We start from the raw sequence: 22,083 nt of genomic DNA, 5'->3' as shown, positions 1-22,083 counted from the left end.
TTCAGGTGATGTGTCTAAAACGTAACTAGCTTTGACATCTGTTGATCTGAACACAAGGCTGCAAAGCATCATGATCCAGACTGGTTAAACCGAAGGAGCGCCCAGAAGAAGAAGCTGATATCAAATGAGCGGACATGTTACCTTACGTTGGCAGCGTTTCATCATAACAGGCAACCTAAAGGACCTAGAATCCAATACGTTTCCCATTTTTTTTCAGTTATACGGATTCTCTTGTACACTGGGTAACAGCCTGTAAGTTCTCAATTTAGAACACGCTATGGTACCGAGATTCGTGGCGCAGAGGCGAAGGAGCACTGGCCTAGAATCCGACAGATACAGGTTTTCGTGGTTTCACTCAACCGGTTCAAGCAGACGGTGGGGTGGTTACCTGAAGAGAATATGAGTGATTTCCTACAGCCGTCCTTCCCCAATCCGATCTTGTGCTCCACGATTATGGACCATGTCGCTGACATGATGTCAAAATCGAGTCCTCCTTCCCTTCGTACGCGGTATGACCTACAAACTGAAATCATTGTTACAATTTCCTTTTTTGGGATTCTCAACGTGGAAGTTCACAGCCACAAGAGTGACCACACGCTCAGCTCTGTTTACGCTATGGAAACAGATGGGTTACCTTTTGGTCTTCAGACGGAGGTGCAACAAGTGAACAATTAACGCTCTCTTAGCATGAACACTGGATAAATTTTCCCCTGCCAAAATCACTAACACCATTTATTTACATACATTACAGGTTTTGGCAGTTCTCTGTTGCCATCTACTAATCTGCAAGAGCTAGGACCGAAAATGCTAGGAAATTGATGTAAACGTAGGGATGTTGCTACTCCATTATTTGAAATTTTCGATATAATTGTGTGCTGTTATCTTAGTTATTGTACCCTAACATTATCGCTCACATATTTTACAGATCCGAAGATGGCAACAGAGAACTGCCGAAATCGGTTATCTCTAAGAATAAATGATTTTAGCGATCTTGGCAGTTGAAAATTTACTCAATGTTCATAATACTATAGGTAGCACCCATGCTAACGATGTAAGAAGTGTCTAAGGCTTCCCTGGTTTCTTCCACTGGCATGCGATATAATAAGAGGAAATCGAAACTGGTGCATAGCTTAAGCGGTAATATTTGACACGACGACTGAGAGTCTCAGTTACATTTCAGGAGACTGTCAAGACTGAATCATTTACCGTCTAGTTAAACACACATTATATGATTGGGTTGTATACGGTATTCTTCAGGAGTACACACCTGGGAAGCCGTTTAGATATGTCTAGCCACACATGCCGTGTTGTTCATTAGAGCTGAACTGACCCACGACAGAAGTCTTGGTCCGATCCTAAAGCGTTCAGCTGTAGGTAAATTCTGCTAACAGTTGCACACATCTGGTCAATGGCCATCTGACATCGATTATCATGCTGTTTACCTGAAGATGAGTCCTTAGTGCTTTAAAATTAGTTGCTAACAGGCAGTAAATGAAATCTAGAAGTACATGAAAGTATTCACTCTTTCTAATATGGACAACCATCAGCTATGTAATGCAATGACGGCAATGAAAACTTGTGCCGGACCGTGTAACACTATAATCGATATTGTAAATAATTTGTACTGATTAATTCTGAGTAATATAAAATGTATATTCTTTATTATGAAATGTCTTTGATCTACTGTGAAGAAGGAGAGTTTGTGTGAAATGTTTACTCTTTGTGAGTTAAGTTCTTTGTATTAATTGGAGGGCAGTAGCATTTTGTGTTGACTCCTTAATACATTTAAATGATGAGATTTTTAAAAATATGTTTGTAACTGTGTAATAGCTGGTTCATACCTAGGGACTTTGTATAATATGAAGTAAAACCCAGAGTAATTCCCTTTGCAACGGAAGTGGATTGGCGTTGGCGAAAAGGTGGTATTGGCGCTCAGCCTGGGCGGCAAACAAGAGAGCACAGTAGTGAGTCGGCAGGCAGCAGCCAGTAACCGACGAGTGAACAGCGCAGGTGCCGAGCGAGGCCTGCAGTACTGCAACTGAGATGCAATCTGTGGCTGAATATAGTGCTCTCGCTTTGGAAAAGGCTCTGATAATGATATCAACGACGCCAAGAAGAAGTAAATAGAGCTTATTAATGCTAACGGAGAGACCACGTAACCGCCACATGCTCGCCACCACGATTGCGCAACCACTTCACCACGCATACGAGAGGTTAGAACTGTATAACTGTATGAACCAGTACTTTTGTGTTTAGTTTGGTGAAATATTGAAAAAGTGTGTTTTAACAATGAGTATGTCCTGTGCACTTATCCAAGTAGGATCCTCTCCTTGTAAGTGATGAAAACCGAGTATCCTCGTTACAAAGAACTGGTTAATTTTCCAATTTACTTACCTGTGCCTAATGTTTAGTGAGACAATATTAATATGTTGTTGATTAAATTAGCTGTTGCATAGACAAAGAAGGGCATTTAATGATTGACTTATTAGAAAGTTTTAACAGCTTCACATTGCTGTCAAATTGTGTGTGACAAAGTTTTGTGCTAGTACACTTACTATGCTTGGTGAAAGTTACTTGTTTCACATCAGATAAAAAGACTCTTCATGTATGATTATTTTGAATCTCAATCATAAATTGAACTTTAATATGAAATCAGGGAATATTATTACTTGGGAAAAAGTGTTTTAATGCTCATTTGCATTTAAAAGTGCCAGTAAAATTCACAAGTGATGTAAAAGGAAAACCAGTTGGATTATAAGTTTACGGAAATTGAACTTTCACTTGAAGTCATGTTTATAGTAGTAGATAGTATTGTCAAGTGTTGTAAAATTCCAAGATTAAAGATTACAAGTGGGGGGAGTAATATGACTTTTATCATAATACCACATAATTCTGAAAGTGAGTATAATTTTACTTTTATAATGGAGGGGTAGTTTGTGGGACCACATTTCATTCTATTAAAAAACTAGAAGCCCACCTCGATTGCGAAAAAAGCACCTAGTGTTAACCTACGTTTCGGCGTAGATAACTACACCTTCTTCAGATCAATAAAACCGACAAGTGCCTAAGAAGACCTTTGTCAATCATTAAAAGAACACCGTAGCTATACATTTATAAACGAAAAAAGGAAAACACAAACAGTACATATGTACAAAGTCAAAACCACTTGTCAACTTAATGGTGTGCGCTCCACCTCACACCAGCCTATGTTCGATGGGCCATGACCCGTCATCAACTATCGATAGACGAAACACCAGCGCATTTTGATCAACAGCTTTTACAAATAGGACAGGGCACATATCCTACTGAGCAGACGACCTGCCTAGTTAAACTCAACAGTGATTTTAGCAATAGAGCCACTGCTGAAAACGAACTTATCGACCAGATTTACGCAAACATAGTTCACAACTATACCAATCCGCACTTGCTCTTTGAAAGGCAATTGTAGCAACAAAACATAATATGCTAACAATCAAATAAAAACAGTCTCGATCATGTTTATAGATTTTTATTCGTTGGCAATGGATTTTGGTCATTTCCGCAGACTATCATCACGCTTTTCCCCGCCATTATGGCTGTTGGTTGCGGTAAACGGAGAGAGATCCGTATAAGTGAGCATGTCGCTGTGACATCCTTACTTCTACGGATATCTCTCTGTCTGCCGCAACCAGCAGCTATAATGGCGCAGAAAAGCCTGAAGATTGTCTGAGCAAAGGCCTGAAACTGGTTGCTAACGAATTATAATCTGAAAACACCATCGAGACTGTCTTCTTTCGATTTTATAGTTGATGATTGTAATTATTCCCCACTGGAATGCATTTCATGCATTTTAATTGTAGATCGCTTGCGCGGTATTGGTGCATAAATACGATAGTGCAGCGCCTGTGTTGCTCAGAATTACGATGCAGCGTTCCTTCGGACACACATGCATATCCGAAGGATCACTGCAGTTTCGTATGATTGTAGAAGTTGTGACATTCACAATTACGAAGTTTCTAAATGTTGGATGCCATGTACTATTATATTAATTACAAACCGAATTTTCTGAACAGTGTTTGAAGTCTGATATTCCGTGCTATTTTTCATTTCGGATGCTTGACTTGTAAGGTGTCAGGCAGATCCAACACCTTCCATGAAAACCCTCACATGATAAGCAAATCCGGCAGTATTACACGTAGCTCCAAATAAATCCTGACGTTAAATTAACCAAAGTAATACGATCGACGAGTGAGCAAATGGAATATCACAAACTAACACAAGAACGCCTAAATGCATGTCATACCTTCCCACCGTGAAACAGACGCAGTTCCGAGGGGATAAACGAGAACAGAAGCCGAGAGCAGAACCGTGTTAAGCTAGAAGGCCCTACGGTAAGGGACGGACACCCACGTCGCCAGCCAACCACTCTCTGTTACGTTGCAAACGTTAAAAACATTGCCCCACCACGAAAAGTATAACGTTTCTCATTGGATAGACAGAATTTTTGTAGGCGGAGCTTAAGGTTAACATTGAGACCATGAATGGTCTGATGAAAACAAAGCAAGCTAGTTTTTTTTTTTTTAAACCAACTTCGGTAAATTGTAGTAAGGAGAAGTTAGGAGAGAGTTGCTTCCGAGACTGCGAGGTGCGTCTAGCTGCGCCATCCGCCGCCCCCTGACGAACACCGACAAGGTAACGAACGCACACGATGCCGCATTTTTGAGTGCATAAGGCTTCACTCAGAACTGCAGAAGTCTCATCTGTTACATCCCTTTCTTACGTAATACTAGTGTCGATCGTCAATTGAAGGTCATGGTATTCACATTTGCTACATAAGTTACATAATTATTAAGAAGCCACATCAAATAAATGGTTCAAATGGCTCTGAGCACTATGGGACTTAACATCTATGGTCATCAGTCCCCTAGAACTTAGAACTACATAAACCTAACTAACCTAAAGACATCACACAACACCCAGTCATCACGAGGCAGAGAAAATCCCTGACCCCGCCGGGAACCGAACCTGGGAACCTGGGCGTGGGAGGCGAGAACGCTACCGCACGACCACGAGCTGCGGACGAAAAGCCACATCAGCCAATGTAATTTACAACAAGTTAGATAAGTAATTAAAGATAACTGAGGGTCACTGTAGACCATTTTGATAGTTTTCTCTTTTGTGAAACTTAATTTAAACCTAGATTATAGATGTGATATGGCATAGGTCATCCTTCGATCCATTGTAGAACTTGGAAAACCACTCAGGGAATATTCGTTCACATTTTAGTTGAACGCAGTTGATTTTTATCATCCTGTATAAAAATATTTCCTTTTATCAATAGTGCTATTTATAAACAATGTTTTGTGAGTAGAATAGAATTTCCAATGGTAAACTTAACTGCTTTTTCGACGTTATTTTACCAGCTAACTAAAAATAGGAAAGTCTTGAACCCCTTCCACTACATTTAGTTAGTATTAAGATTCTTTTACAGGGAGTGCAGTGCAGCTGACGCTGAAATCATTAAGTATTTGGTTATATCATCGCTAGTCTCACTGAACTCTTCTGAACTCTACATGTCATGTGTGGTCTGGCGTCTCCTGACCAGCAACAGGTCCCAGGTTCAAACTAGTCAATTCCCTAAAAACGCTCAGAGCGTCGTTGCGCGAAAGTGGTAGGGTGATACGACTTAGAACAAACAGACACCATGCAGAATGTTAGAGAATGGTGCCCCTGCCAGGATGGTAAAACACCATGATTGAAGGTCGACCACATGCCTAACTAGGTCAGAAAAATATCTTGTTGAAAAATTTTGTAACAAATTTTTTTCCTATAGTTATAAATAGTCGAAAGCAGTAGCTGTAGCGAGAGATAGTAAGAAAGTATTCAATAGAACGTGAGACATTCTAGCAGAGACAATAGCATAATTAAATTATGAATTTTAATATTGTTACAATTAAGTTTTCTCTCCAATGCAAGCGCACAGGTGGCGTTTACATCGTTGACAAGTTGGTTCTGACCCAACAAGTAAGTGAATGGATTGTCAAGTCGTGTGTGCAAAACGTTTATGAAACGCGTGAGATCGTATGGGCGCATGTTGACACGAAGTAGGGCCCGTGAATTGCTTTTAAAACAGAAAATAAGGGATTCGGAAAGATTAGCAATGGCAGATCGAGACATTGACCGAATTGAGGTAGAGACCCAGCATGAAGTCGGACAGAGAATAGGGGACAGTACAACAGACGATGCAGTATCGCGAGAAATAGGACAGATAACGCACCATAACGAGGATAATGTACGTCAAGGTATAGAAAACGTAAGTCAGCATATGGCAGAGGAGCAGGAAAGTAAAGAGACAGCCGATGAGGATTCTAACTTGCGTCTTGAATACGTAGAACCCATAGTACAAGTAATCAGAGCTCCCTCACCACAGAGTACAAGGAATTCGTGCAGAAACGTGTCACCTCACAGTTCAATGCAATCGGTTGCAAACCAATACTTGGGCGAAAACACAGAGCGTAGGACGTCGGAAGAAAACGCAATAGGACCCACCAATCTGGCAGAATTATTACAATTAATGACGGAAACCATGACAAGACAAAATAAAGAAATTGCGAACCAAATTAAAATTCAGAATGCAGAAACGGCGAAACAAATTGCAGAAACCGCGAGACAAATGCGTAAGATTAAAGAACAAAACAAAAAAAATTCAGTTACACCTACGTCATATTGAAGACGAGGCAAAAGAATCTCGAGAAGTGATAGGAAACTTAGTAACAGGTCACAATCAATTGAGAACAGACACTGACAGGGTACAAGCGGACGTACAAACATTGTGTAATGACACTCAGGACAAGATCAAAACATTACGTAACAACACCCAGGGAGAAGTCAAGAAACTAGAGAAACAGATAAACGTAATTACTAGACAAGCAGCAGGTACAGCTCGTGAAATTGTTGAAAACAGTGTGTTACACAAACGTATCACAAAAGCAGCGCTGAAAAGATATGATAACCGCATAGTCAAAATAGAAGCGCAAACGAAGCAACAATTTCAGAAATTGCGAACAGAGTTGTTGCAAACCATTAAAGAGTGTAGTGAACAAGATCGAACAAGCACTGAGTCTGCAACCACATCCGTATCTGCAACAGCACCGCAAAAACAAGCAATTAACGAAGATATCATGCATTTTCGATTCCAATCACAGGCGGAAAGTAACATACGTGAAATCAGACAGCCTGCACCGCAACAAACACGTTTCAAAATTCTTGATGAACAAACGGCACCACAAACACATGCAGAACCACAAATGTATGTTTCAAGACAGTCTGGATCGTGCAATGAAGCGGCAAGGTTAGCCAGACAAGATACCGAACCAATACGTGACAATGGATAGCCAGGTCGCGAAGAGTACAGTGCAATGCATTCAGCTACACGTTCACAATCGATGGAAGAAAATTATTGCGTACCACTCCAACGATACTACGCAAGGGTACGCGAAAGTTACAGTGGAAAATATCCAATGGATCTACGACAACCGGAAAGAACGACGGGAGAAATGATCAGAAACAAAACTGGCGAAGAATCGCGAATTTCATATGGAACTATGACGAAGTACGACAACGATCATTTCCTCACAGTCAGAAAATTTCAACACTTTCGAGAAGGAAACGCATTACTTCCACGAACTTTTATTGATCAATTCCGAGTAGGATTACCAGAACACTGGACGCTAGCACACAAATTAGACTTTATATGTGGACACATGTCAGGAACAGTCGCAGAAACCATGCAGAATGTTGCAGCGACATGCCGATCGTACGAACATTTCAGAGGGAAGTTTCTCTCACAATATTGGTCCAGCGAAGCACAGAACAGAGTGAAGTAGGAGTTATTACAGAACCCATATTTTGAAAATTCAGGAGAGAAGAGTTCCGTGAAATTTTTCGAATTAATGGCGAAGAAAACTCAATGCTTAGATGTACCATACAGTGACGGAGAGCTGATTACATTATGCGCGATTAAGTTACCATTGAAATACCAGCAATCATTAGTAGGTCGCTGAGGCAATGACGTCGAAGCATTTAAAGGTATTCTAAGGGAACTAGAGTTCATATTTTCGGAAGATGACGCAAGAAAAAGACGAAGCGCACGTGAAAACGAAAGCAAAAAGCAGTGGAATCCACAAGACACAGTATGAAGAAACAATAATTACGAACCACGTGATAACTTCGCACCAAGAAACGACAACAGATTTCAACAAAGAACCGGTTATGGATTTAGAAGAGAATATGGCAATAACTATAATTCACCCAGGAACGGCAACAAATATTACAGAGGGAATAACGACAACCGGAACGGGTGCTGGAGAACCAATAGACCGACAAATTATCAACAAAGAAACCACTATCAACAAGCTGAACAAGAAAAGAGAATACAGATAGAAGAGGTGGAGGTAAGACCACCAAAGCCCGATAAACGTTCGAATTCACAGCTAAGCGCCCATGCCAAAGAGAATGACGCACCGATCCAGGACAATTGCAGCACCTTGAACAGAGAAGTAAATACCTTATCACGAGAAGAGAAGAAGGAAGAAACAAATCCGCAGGGACCAGATGAAAACGAAGACAGGAAAATGACAATATCGTGTTGGGACGAAATTAATTGGGAGAATACTGACGAGGAAGATGAATTACCAGAGGCATGCACAACGAATGTAGGAGGAAAGGACGAAGTAATGAGCTATTTGAGATAGAAACCAGGGAAAGCGAATTCAATGAGGATAATGCTCAGTCGACAGAAGTGGAAAATAAGTTACTAGTGGGCACACAACCCAACGTAAATAAGGAAGGAAGTTATGAAGCGATAATTAGAGCATTTAGATGCGATTATGTGGAAGTAGCGACGAAGAAGAAGATAGACGAGGATGAGGAAAAAGTATAGGATGTTGAAGAAAGCGTAACTGAAGGAAGAAATAGAGAAGAGGAAATAAAAGAGAGAGAAGTAGCAGTCGAAGCTTATCCTACAGAAAGTTCGAATTCACAAGGGAAATTCCTGAAAAGACTCATGTATGATTCAGTGGAGGATTCGTTGATGCAAGAAAAAGAAGAACAGAACCAACCCTTTCAAATTCAACCAATTGTGAAGGCCATGGTAAAGCATATCCCAGTCAATATTGTAATTGATAGCGGAAGTGAACTTACTGCGATCTCAGAAAATTTATTCATGCAGTGTAACGCCAATGAGGAATTGCCAGTTCTGAAAACACGTAAGATTAAAGTAAGAGGTTCTATTAGAAACAATGCTGCGGAAGTAACGAGACAAAAAAGGTGAAAAGATAGAAGCCAACTTAGTGATTATACCTAAACCAACTGTAGGTTTGATTATAGGTGCAGTTTTTTTAAATGAGAGGCGAGCGATAATACACTCCTGGAAATGGAAAAAAGAACACATTGACACCGGTGTGTCAGACCCACCATACTTGCTCCGGACACTGCGAGAGGGCTGTACAAGCAATGATCACACGCACGGCACAGCGGACACACCAGGAACCGCGGTGTTGGCCGTCGAATGGCGCTAGCTGCGCAGCATTTGTGCACCGCCGCCGTCAGTGTCAGCCAGTTTGCCGTGGCATACGGAGCTCCATCGCAGTCTTTAACACTGGTAGCATGCCGCGACAGCGTGGACGTGAACCGTATGTGCAGTCGACGGACTTTGAGCGAGGGCGTATAGTGGGCATGCGGGAGGCCGGGTGGACGTACCGCCGAATTGCTCAACACGTGGGGCGTGAGGTCTCCACAGTACATCGATGTTGTCGCCAGTGGTCGGCGGAAGGTGCACGTGCCCGTCGACCTGGGACCGGACCGCAGCGACGCACGGATGCACGCCAAGACCGTAGGATCCTACGCAGTGCCGTAGGGGACCGCACCGCCACTTCCCAGCAAATTAGGGACACTGTTGCTCCTGGGGTATCGGCGAGGACCATTCGCAACCGTCTCCATGAAGCTGGGCTAGGTGTAAGTCAACTACTCTGGCCAGCAAGATCTCCGGATCTGTCCCCCATTGAGCATGTTTGGGACTGGATGAAGCGTCGTCTCACGCGGTCTGCACGTCCAGCACGAACGCTGGTTCAACTGAGGCGCCAGGTGGAAATGGCATGGCAAGCCGTTCCACAGGACTACATCCAGCATCTCTACGATCGCCTCCATGGGAGAATAGCAGCCTGCATTGCTGCGAAAGGTGGATATACACTGTACTAGTGCCGACATTGTGCGTGCTCTGTTGCCTGTGTCTATGTGCCTGTGGTTCTGTCAGTGTGATCGTGTGATGTATCTGACCCCAGGAATGTGTCAATAAAGTTTCCCCTTCCTGGGACAATGAATTCACGGTGTTCTTATTTCAATTTCCAGGAGTGTAGATACGGGGAAAGGTAGCGTAACATTCGGGAATGTTACACTTCTCTTTGAGCAAAAGCTAAAATTAGAAGAAATACCAGTTATAAACAAACAATTAAGAATGACGCGAGATAAAGAGGATGAAGAATTAGAATGGTATGCACAAAAGGGGGAATCGCCTCAACTCATGTTAGAAGTCCATATAGAAATCGACGAAAAATTGTAAGAAGTTCAAGGTATTTCGGAACACAGTAAAAGAGAATTAGAGGGTATTTTACGAGATAAAGCAGAGGTATTTTTACCTAAGACTGGCAGTATTAAACACTTTCAGTACAAGTTTGAAGTAAAACAGCACAAACCATATAGAGTGACGCCCTATACAATCCCATTAAGCTACAGGAATAAAATATTCCAGGAGATATCTAAAATGTTAGATGATGATATTATTGAACCAGCTACCTCCACATATAACAGCCCGCTCCATATTGTACAAAAACGAGATGGGAGCATCAGGTTAGTGCTTGATTCCAGACAGATCAACACAATCATAATCACTGAGACAGATCGCCCGGAAAAATTAGAGGAATTGATACAAAACTTCCATGGTGCTAAGATATTTTCATCAGTTGATTTACGGATTAGTTTCTGGCAAATAGAATTGGCCTCAGAATGTAGAAAATTTACAGCATTTATCGTATTCGGTAGATGTTACCAGTTTAAACGATTGCCATTCGGTTTAAACATATCATCAGCAGCTGTTATTAGTGGATTTAATACTATACTCAGTCATGAAATTTTACAAAAAATTACTTGTTATGTTTATGATGTGATTATAGCAGAACCTTCTTGGGAACATCACAACGACACATTAAATCAGTTTTTACAGATCATGAAAGAGCATGGGGTCACAGTAAATAGAACAAAATCCAAATTTGGAAGGCGAGAGGTCAAATTTCTAGGACACATAATTTCAGAGAAAGGGGCAATGCCCGACCCAGAGAAACTAACGGCAATCAAAGAATTCTGTACTCCATATAATAAGAAAACTCTCAGAGGATTCTATAAAAAATTCATTTGGATCGACTCTCTCGCAACACCACGCCTATGTGCATTGACTGGAAAAAACACACCATGGGTACGGGATCAGCAAGCCAATGAAGAATTTTTAAAAGTGAAAAACGCACTAACAACAGCACCGATTTTAGCACATCCTGATCTAACACAAAATTTTTGTATGGCCACTGATAGGGCGAAAACAGGTTAAGGAGTTGAAACTTCCTGGCAGATTAAAACTGTGTGCCCGACCGAGACTCGAACTCGGGACCTTTGCCTTTCGCGGGCAAGTGCTCTACCAACTGAGCTACCGAAGCACGACTCACGACCGGTACTCACAGCTTTACTTCTGCCAGTACCTCGTCTCCTACCTTCCAAACTTTACAGAAGCTTTCCTGCGAACGTTGCAGAACTAGCACTCCTGAAAGAAAGGATATGGACATGGCTTAGCCACAGCCTGGGGGATGTTTCCAGAATGAGATTTTCGTTCTGCAGCGGAGTGTGCGCTGATATGAAACTTCCTGGCAGATTAAATCTGTGTGCCCGACCGAGACTCGAACTCGGGACCTTTGCCTTTCGCGGGCAAGTGCTCTACCAACTGAGCTACCGAAGCACGACTCACGCCCGGTACTCACAGCTTTACTTCTGCCAGTACCTCGTCTCCTATCTTCCAAACTTTACAGAAGCTCTCCTGCGAACCTTGCAGAACTAGCACTCCTGAAAGAAAGGATATTGCGGAGACATGGCTTAGCCACAGCCTGGGGGATGGAAACATCCCCCAGGCTGTGGCTAAGCCATGTTGATTCTCGTTGGTACATGCGGCTCCTCAAAATCCGTAATTTCCGATTCGGAGTCGGTCGCCCCACCACCCCGCTCCTCGAAGTTGGCAATTTTCGCCACCACTCCAGGTCTTCTTCAACTTTTGGTTCGATAATTTAATCTGGTTTTAGGGAGTTAGTAAAGGAGTCCCCCTTGCAGTTGGCACAAATCAACAAGCACTTAATCGCAGCCTTTCGACACCTTTAACCACCTGCACATTCCTTGTTGCATTTGCTGGAAACTGTGGAGAGAAGAGACTGGGGAGCTGGTTTCCTGGAGGTAGTAAAGGGGTCTCCTATCCCCTGAAGAAAGGATCCACCTGGTATCCGAACCACATTTGTACTTCTAAGCAGGTTCTGACGCAACGCTGGCGGGATGCTACGGAAGTTGGCGGTAAGGATTACAGGTTGAACCTGCATCACACGAGGGCTTTGGAAAACAGGTCGTATCGGAATTTATCTGAAGCATCTCCTGCCCTACCGCGGCAGATGGCTGTTAAAAGTCCTAGTCCAGCTTCGGCAATTGCTTCAACTTGAATGTCATACTAGAAGAAAGATTTGATTTCTTCTATATTTTCGGCCAACAGCTTGGCCACAATCTTCTCATCATGATAAAGAGTTCTTAAGTTGTGTCACATGGAGAAATATGGATGGCCTACTTCTGATACTGTCTCCCAGTCTGAGGCTATTGGGACCAAATACTTTGATGGGGTCGATACAGGGTTGCTAATGGTACGGCTAGGGCACTTAGCATGATGAGAAGATCCATATCCTTCTCATGCTCCTGCGATATCTCACTGGCCGTGGGAACAATCAGGTGATTTACGTCTTCACTAGCTTGATTTATTGGGAAGCCTTCACTTTCAAACCGCTCAGTAAGCAAGCAAATTAGGCGTGCTTTAATTCTGCTTCTGAGTTATAGTCACCAGGATTAACCCGGTAAAGGTGACCTCAGGAGTATTGTGTCTTTTGTTTCGACGGAAGCGCTCAGCATATTTGATGCTCTTGGTGGACAGGTCTTCTGGGTAGCCATCAACAACGACACCTGTCGCACATCGGGTGCAGCATCTCTTTAGGTAGTCAACGTATGTGCTTAGGATTAATTGGAATATTTCACCATTCTTCCACACAACCCAGTGGAGAAGAAAGTCACAATTTATGACAATAGGTTTACCTCATTCAGTTGTGTGAACAAGTCATATAACAGTGACTTGGGAGTCTTCTTCGCCAAAATGCAACGGGCAGAGAGAGTGGATATGGTCTGCTCAATCGTCATGTCAGACCATAACCCACTCAAAAACTTATCAGATCTTCTGTCGATAAACCGCCCCTTGAGCGCAAACCGTGTATAGTGTTCTTAGGATATTTTCTATTAAGGCCCAACATGTCTTGTAAATAGAGCTGTGCAGACGTAGCACACAGAAAATGCTAGCATACAGAAAATGCCCACAGGCATGAAAATAGAGGTCAAATTTTGTTGTCAGTGGCGATGTTCAGTTCCCAATTACCACTCTTCTCACCCTGATGAACTGCTTCATGAGAGCAGTCATTTCGAAGTAGAATATTCATAATTTGGCAGTGGGACCGCTTAGTTTCAGCTCGTCAAATTTCTGTACAAACATCTGCTTCAAAGTTTCATGACAGAAGGCTTCCAAAGGATGGTGTAGACTCCTCTTCAAGGTGCTGACCTGTTCTCTCATTGTTACTCATTCTTGTGAAGATGACATTTGCGAGAGCTATACTACAAAGGATATGTGTACGAACTGCCCTTGAATAGGCACTACCAGCCATCATTTTTCTCTGTTGATAACTGCACGTAGGCAACGCAGAATAGCTCTTGCAACCCACTTCCACTCAGAGTGTATGACATGAAAAGATGAAACCGTAATATGACCATACTCAAATCGGAGTGTCGAGGGAAAGATGGCACTATCTCAGGTAAAAAAACAGACATTTTGTTTAATTCTTTTTCATTTGATTATTGCAGTAAGAAGTGAAGTGTACGTAGTATCATAGTCGCTGTGAGGTGCACTGATGAATGGAAGGAATAGTGTCTGTAACGTCGAGTACGTTATTTTCTCCGTAAAACCATTCCAACTTGTTCATCCCCTTTCCATCTACCAAAAAACCACTTGGTATCAGCAATTTTAATTTTCACTGACACACAATTTTCCGTCAAGTCGTCAAACAAGATGCTCTTCAAAGCTCCTCAAGTGTGTTCACATGTTGTTATTGGAATTACACAAAATTATCCAACTGTGCTGGATTTTTGAACAGTACTGGTTCTAGCGATTACTGTACCACTTGAAGAGGCGGAAATTGCTCGAGCTACACATTGGATACCACCCACGGCATAGGAATTATCACGATCATCAAATCAGTCAACATGGACATCTGCACTGTCAAATGCCCATTGAGAAATAGAATATGAGTGGTTAGAGCATTGAAGGTGGTTCATACAAGGCACCTCAAAAATCCTCGCCTCGTCGTAGGAACGGCAGAAACCACGTCCACTCGACATTTGATTTATTTCCTTTGAGTCATATTTCCGCGATGGGAGGGCTCCTGCTCCAACTTGGAGGGATATATAAGGATTTGGGTCTGGTGTAAGATATTACATGACCAATAGAAATTGCTTTGGTTCTGTTTTTCGGCCTTGGCCTCAGATGCCTCTATTTTTGACTGAATCAAGCAACACCTGTAGGGTTTGTGCAACATCCCCCTCACAGTTTTCCAGAAAGCGTTGGGGATCTGAGTATCTGTCAAAGCGACACACTTTAGAATAGATATGTTCCCAGATTACGTCAGCTGCTGCTCTAACATCTCGGAAGCGTCCGTCCTCCACATTTGCCTGTTTGGATGTATACCATCTTCCTCTCCCTCGACCTTGAGGGTGCCTATGACCGTGTATGACATTCCGGTCTCCTCTTCAAGCTCCAAATCTTCGCCCTTCCTATTAACTATGTCCATCAGATCGCCTCCTTCCTTTCTCGCCATCCTTCCTATGTCACCATCCATAACACGGATACCCGCACCTTCTATCCCTCTGCCGGTGGGCCCCAAGGTTCCATCCCGTCCCCTCTTCTCTGCCTTCTGTACATGGTGGACATGCCGCCACCTTCACCTCCCATCCACCTTCTCCAATACGCTGATGACTCCGCCTTCCTTGCCCTCGCCCCCACCCTGCAATGCTCCCAGCACCTTCTCCAATCCCATCTTGACCAGTTCACCACTTGGTGTAACCAGTGTCTGCTCAAGGTCAATCCTTCCAAAACTCAGGCAATCACTGTAGGCAAAACAACCCCTTCTTTCCACCTCTTTGATTTTTATGTCACCATCTATGGCTGTCCTATTCACCTTACCCCCACCCTCAAGTACCTTGGTGTCACCCTTGACCATCACCTTTCCTGGACCCCCCATCTCCAGACAATCCAAGCCAAGGCACACTCCCAACTCTGCCTCCTCAAACTCCTCTCTGGCCACACCTGGGGTCTGGACTCCTCCACCAACCTCCACACTCACAAATACCTCATCTGCCCCATCTTACGCTATGCCCATCCCACCTGGATTTTCGCCCTGCCATCCGGTGTGGCCGAGTGGTTCTGGACGCTTTAGTCTGGAACTGCGCAACCGCTACGGACGCAGGTTCGAATCCTGCCTTGGGTATGGATGTGTGTGATGTCCTCAGGTTAGTTAGGATTAAGTAGTTCTAAGTTCTAGGGGACTGATGACCTCAGATGTTAAGTCCCATCGTACTCAGAGTCATTTGAACCATTTGATATCCACCCCCCCCCCCCCCCCGCCTACTATAAGTCGCTCCAAATCCTTGAACGCCACTCGCTTCGCCTCACCTATCACATCCATCTACCATGCACCACACGGATCCTGTATGACTTGATTCCCTTCCCACACCTCCTTTTCCTCGAATGGATACGAAGCCTTTACACCTCCTGCAAGCTGGATCCCACACACCTGCTTGTCTCTCCCATCCTCACCCATCCCAGCCCGCTGCTGTGCCTGTACTCTTGCATCCCTCCTGCTCTCCATCTTCACACCCTCCATACCCTTGCCCAAGGTGGCTTCCGCTAACTCCCCCTCCTTGAGGATGTCCTTGTTCCGTCCATCTACCCCTCCTACCAGCTCTGACTCTCCCCTCCCATTTCCCCCTTCTCCCCCAGGGCTCCCTCTTTCCCTCTTCACATTCCTTTTTCCCCCTTCTGTCTCCCACATCTCCCGCTTCCACCCCCTCCCTGGGATTCCAACCCCTCCCAACCCCTTCTTCTCCTATTGGCTCCATCCCCCTCCTTCCAGCCCTCCTCCCTCTCCCTGCCACTTCAAGGCAGCCCCCCCCCCCTCATCAGGGTGTTTGTGAGTGCTTCACCGATGATCTTCACCAGTGTTTACATCAGTGTTCTATGTTCACGTCTCCACCTGGATGTCTTCGTCTCTTCAACTGGTGACAGCCTCTATGTAGAGTGCCTTCCGTCGAATGACTTCTAATATCTGCAATGTGTAATGTTCATCATGTCTTTCCCATGCTTTTTATGTTTCTCTGTCTTCCACATCTAGTATATGTTGTGTCTCTTGTCCGAAGAGCTATGTATGTAGGCCACTGCCGGCCCGCCACAGCTGAGGCATGAAATGACAATAAAGGAAGAAGAAAACAATAGCCTCGGTCGGACAGTAGAAAGACGCACACTAGCAGCCCCGTACTAGAAACAACGCTCTAGAAAGAGAACAGCCGTGATTGGTAATCCATATGTCCTTGTGTAATAACTGGCAAGGACATTGTGTAAAGCGAAGGACATTGATTACTTGCATGTCGAAAATTGCTTGCAATACATCATTGCAGAACCAAAGTTAAGTATTGTCAATGTACTTTATTTTTAAAAAAATATTAATGTTATTTGCTTGAATTTTTGTTTAGCTATCCGAGAAAGCAGCAACCTAGGCACCCCATGAGAGACAAGTGTGCAGCACACCATATTTCCCTATAGCTTACCCTACTTTTTTCGAACACGTTGCATCGTTTTACATTGTCGAATGCTTTTCTCAGTTTGACAAATCCTATGAATATGTCTTGATTCTTCTTCAGTCTTGCTTCCGTTATTAACTATAACGTCAGAGTTGCCTCCCTGGTGCCTTCACCTTTCCTAAAGCCGAACTGATCATCATTTAGCACATCATCAATTTTCTTTTCCATTCTTCTGTATATTATTCTTGTCAGTAACATGGATACATGAGTTGTTGTTGATTGTACGATAGTTCTCGCACAAGCCAGTTCTTGCAATATTCGGAATGGCACGGATGACGTTTTTCTGAAAGTCAGATGGTATATCGGAAGACCCATACATTCTACACACCAAATGAATAATCGTTTTGTTTTCCCTAGCTCCAACTATTTTAGAAACTCCGATTGGATGTTATCTATCCCTATTGTCTTATTCGATCTTAGTCTTCCAAAGCTTGTTCAAATTCTAATTTTTATACTGGACGCATTATCGACTACCCTTATTCTTCTATCACCTCATCAGACAAGTCGTCCCCCATAGAGGTACTCAATGAACTGTTACCACCTATCGGTTCTCTCCTCTGAAGTTAGTAGTGGAATACTCATTGCACTCTAAATATTACTGACCTTGCTTTTTAGTTTCCCGAAGGTCGTTCTGACCTTTCTACACTCCTGGAAATGGAAAAAAGAACACATTGACACCGGTGTGTCAGACCCACCATACTTGCTCCGGACACTGCGAGAGGGCTGTACAAGCAATGATCACACGCACGGCACAGCGGACACACCAGGAACCGCGGTGTTGGCCGTCGAATGGCGCTAGCTGCGCAGCATTTGCGCACCGCCGCCGTCAGTGTCAGCCAGTTTCCAGTGGCATACGGAGCTCCATCGCACTCTTTAACACTGGTAGCATGCCGCGACAGCGTGGACGTGACGCGTATGTGCAGTTGACGGACTTTGAGCGAGGGCGTATAGTGGGCATGCAGGAGGCCGGGTGGACGTACCGCCGAATTGCTCAACACGTGGGGCGTGAGGTCTCCACAGTACATCGATGTTGTCGCCAGTGGTCGGCGGAAGGTGCACGTGCCCGTCGACCTGGGACCGGACCGCAGCGACGCACGGATGCACGCCAAGACCGTAGGATCCTACGCAGTGCCGTAGGGGACCGCACCGCCACTTCCCAGCAAATTAGGGACACTGTTGCTCCTGGGGTATCGGCGAGGACCATTCGCAACCGTCTCCATGAAGCTGGGCTACGGTCCCGCACACCGTTAGGCCGTCTTCCGCTCACGCCCCAACATCGTGCAGCCCGCCTCCAGTGGTGTCGCGACAGGCGTGAATGGAGGGACGAATGGAGACGTGTCGTCTTCAGCGATGAGAGTCGCTTCTGCCTTGGTGCCAATGATGGTCGTATGCGTGTTTGGCGCCGTGCAGGTGAGCGCCACAATCAGGACTGCATACGACCGAGGCCCACAGGGCCAACACCCAGCATCATGGTGTGGGGAGCGATCTCCTACACTGGCCGTACACCACTGGTGATCGTCGAGGGGACACTGAATAGTGCACGGTACATCCAAACCGTCATCGAACCCATCGTTCTACCATTCCTAGACCGGCAAGGGAACTTGCTGTTCCAACAGGACAATGCACGTCTGCACGTATCCCGTGCCACCCAACGTGCTCTAGAAGGTGTAAGTCAACTACCCTGGCCAGCAAGATCTCCGGATCTGTCCCCCATTGAGCATGTTTGGGACTGGATGAAGCGTCGTCTCACGCGGTCTGCACGTCCAGCACGAACGCTGGTCCAACTGAGGCGCCAGGTGGAAATGGCATGGCAAGCCGTTCCACAGGACTACATCCAGCATCTCTACGATCGTCTCCATGGGAGAATAGCAGCCTGCATTGCTGCGAGAGGTGGATATACACTGTACTAGTGCCGACATTGTGCATGCTCTGTTGCCTGTGTCTATGTGCCTGTGGTTCTGTCAGTGTGATCATGTGATGTATCTGACCCCAGGAATGTGTCAATAAAGTTTCCCCTTCGTGGGATAATGAATTCACGGTGTTCTTATTTCAATTTCCAGGAGTGTATATGCTGAGTCAGTGCTTCCGACGATCATTTTTTTTTTTTTTCGATTTCTTCACATTTCTCATGCAGTCATTTCGCCTTAGCTTCCCTGCACTTCCAATTGTTCTCTCTAAGTGACTAGTATTTCTGCATTCCCAATTTTCCCGGAACATTTTTGTACTTACGTCCTCCGTCGATCAACTGGAGTATTTCTTCTGGTACCCATGGTTTCTTCGCAGTTGCCATCTTTCCTTTCAACTTCCGTGATTGCCCTTTCGAGAGATGTCCATAGTTTCCCAAATGTACAGCCTTTGCTTTATGTATAGCCTTAGAGACCTTCAAGCGTGTCTCGTCCTTCCTTCCAACTTCCGTATACCACTTCTTTGCGTATTGTTTCTTTCTGACTAATCTCTTAAACTTCAGCCTACTATTCATCACTACTAAATTGTGATCTGAGTCTACCTGCTTGTGGGTTCGCCTTTCAGACCAATCTCTCAATTCGGAATCTCTGGCTGACTATGATGTAATCTAACTAAAAATGGTTCAATTGGCTTTGAGCACTATGGAACTCAAGGACTGAGGTCATCAGCCCCTACAACTAAGAACTACTTAAACCTAACTAACCTAAGGACATCACACACATCCATGCCCGAGACAGGATTCGAACATGCGACCGTAGCGGTCACGCGGTTCCAGAATGTAGCGCCTAGAACCGCTCGACCACCCCGGCCGGCTGTAATCTAACTCAACCCTTCCGTATCACCCGCCCTTTTCCAAGCCTGCCTCCTCTTGTGATTCTTGAACAGATTATTCGCTACTACTGGCTCAAATTTATTTGGAAACTCAGTCTTTCTTCTCTCTCATTCCTAGTACCAAGCCCATATTCTTCCGTAGATGTACATTCTTCTCCTTCTCCTACAAACGCTTTCCAATCCCCATGACATTTCTGTCATCCTTTAGGTACTGAATCATCCGTACCATATCCTCACATACTTTCTCTCTCTCTTAATCTTCGGCTTGCGATGTCGGCATATACACCAGAACTATCGTTGTCGATGTTGGTTTGCTATCGATTTTGATGAGAACAACACTATCATTGAACTGTTCACATTAACATACTCTCTGATCTACCTTCCTATTCATAACAAACCCTACACCCGTTATACCATTTTCTGTCACTGATATTACCGTATACTCATGTGACCAGAAATCCTTGTCTTTTTTCCATTTCACTTCACTAACGCAGACTGTATCGATATTAAGCCTTAGAATATCCCTTTTCAGATTTTCTAGCTTTCCACTACGTTCAAACTTCTCATATTCCACTCTCCGACTCGTAGAACGTTATCCTTTCATTGGTTATTCGATCTTTTCCTCAAGTCACATCCCACTTGGCATTTCCCTCCCTGAACCGCAAATGGGGGACTAATGCGGTATCTTTTGCCAATGGAGAGATCATCTACCTCAACATCTACATCCATACGCCGCAACCCACCTGACTGTGTGTGGCGGATGGTACCCTGTGTACCTCTATCGGTTCTCCCTTCTATTCCAGTCTCGTATTGTTCGTGGAAAGAAGGATTGTTGGTATGCCTCTGTGTGGGCTCTAATCTCTCTGATTTTATCCTCACGGTCTCTTCGCGAGATATACGTAGGAGGGAGCAATATACTGCTTGACTCCTCGGTGAAGGTATGTTCTCGAAACTTCAACAAAAGCCCGTACCGAGCTACTGAGCGTCTCTCCTGCAGAGTCTTCCACTGGAGTTTATCTATCATCTCCAGCTTTCGCGATTACTAAATGATCCTGTAACGAAGCGCGCTGCTCTCCGTTGGATCTTCTCTATCTCTTCTATCAACCCTATCTGGTACGGATCCCACACCGCTGAGCAGTATTCAAGCAGTGGGCGAACAAGCGTACTGTAACCTACTTCCTTTGTTTTCGGATTGCATTTCCTTAGGATTCTTCCAATGAATCTCAGTCTGGCATCTGCTTTACCGACGATCAACTTTATATGATCATTCCATTTTAAATCACTCCTAATGCGTACTCCCAGATTTTTTATGGAATTAATTGCTTCCAGTTGCTGACCCGCTATTTTGTAGCTAAATGATAAGGGATCTATCTTTCTATGTATTCGCAGCCCATTACACCTGTCTACATTGAGATTCAATTGCCATTCCCTGCACCATGCGTCAATTCGCTGCAGATCCTCCTGCATTTCAGAACAATTTTCCATTGTTACAACCTCTCTATACACCACAGCATCATCTGCAAAAAGCCTCAGTGAACTTCCGATGTCATCCACCAGGTCATTTATGTATATTGTGAGTTAACAACACCCGGTGTACCCAGGCGGTCACCCATGCAAGTACTAACCGGGCCCGATGTTGCTTAACTTCGGTGATCGGACGAGAACCGGTGTATTCAACACGGTATGGCCGTTGGCACTTTTTCAATAATAGGCCACATGTCCTGTAGATACACATAACCTTTCTTTAATGTTGTGGTTTTTCTGCCTTCTGCATACAGGTTCTTCTGGTTGTTGTTTCTTCCGTCTTTAGGATCAGTTTCGCACCCTAAGTGTAAGTGAGAACCCTGAACCTCTGTCCAGTCCTTCGCCCACTTTGACAAGGCCGTTGGCTGAATAAGGGTGACTTCTTGTGCCGGAAGTCTTCGTCCGCCATTGCTGATGATTTTTATTCAGAACTGAAGCACCGGCGTAGTTCGATCACGGGACCGCAGACGTTTTGATTACTAATCA

At 44.3% G+C, this 22,083-nt stretch overlaps 1 non-coding gene across 1 annotated transcript; it reads right to left on the bottom strand.

The window, feature by feature from the left end:
- Positions 1-21,649: 21,649 nt before the first annotated feature.
- Positions 21,650-21,768, bottom strand: LOC126238296 (5S ribosomal RNA). The gene has a single exon (XR_007545313.1). It is a non-coding gene; the product is annotated as a 5S ribosomal RNA (ribosomal RNA).
- Positions 21,769-22,083: the final 315 nt, after the last annotated feature.

The sequence above is a fragment of the Schistocerca nitens genome, chromosome 2, assembly GCF_023898315.1.
Source record: "Schistocerca nitens isolate TAMUIC-IGC-003100 chromosome 2, iqSchNite1.1, whole genome shotgun sequence".
Classification (NCBI taxonomy): Eukaryota; Metazoa; Arthropoda; class Insecta; order Orthoptera; family Acrididae; genus Schistocerca; species Schistocerca nitens.
The sequence above is the reverse complement of the archived record's forward strand: the minus strand, read 5'-3'. Positions and strand labels throughout refer to the sequence as shown.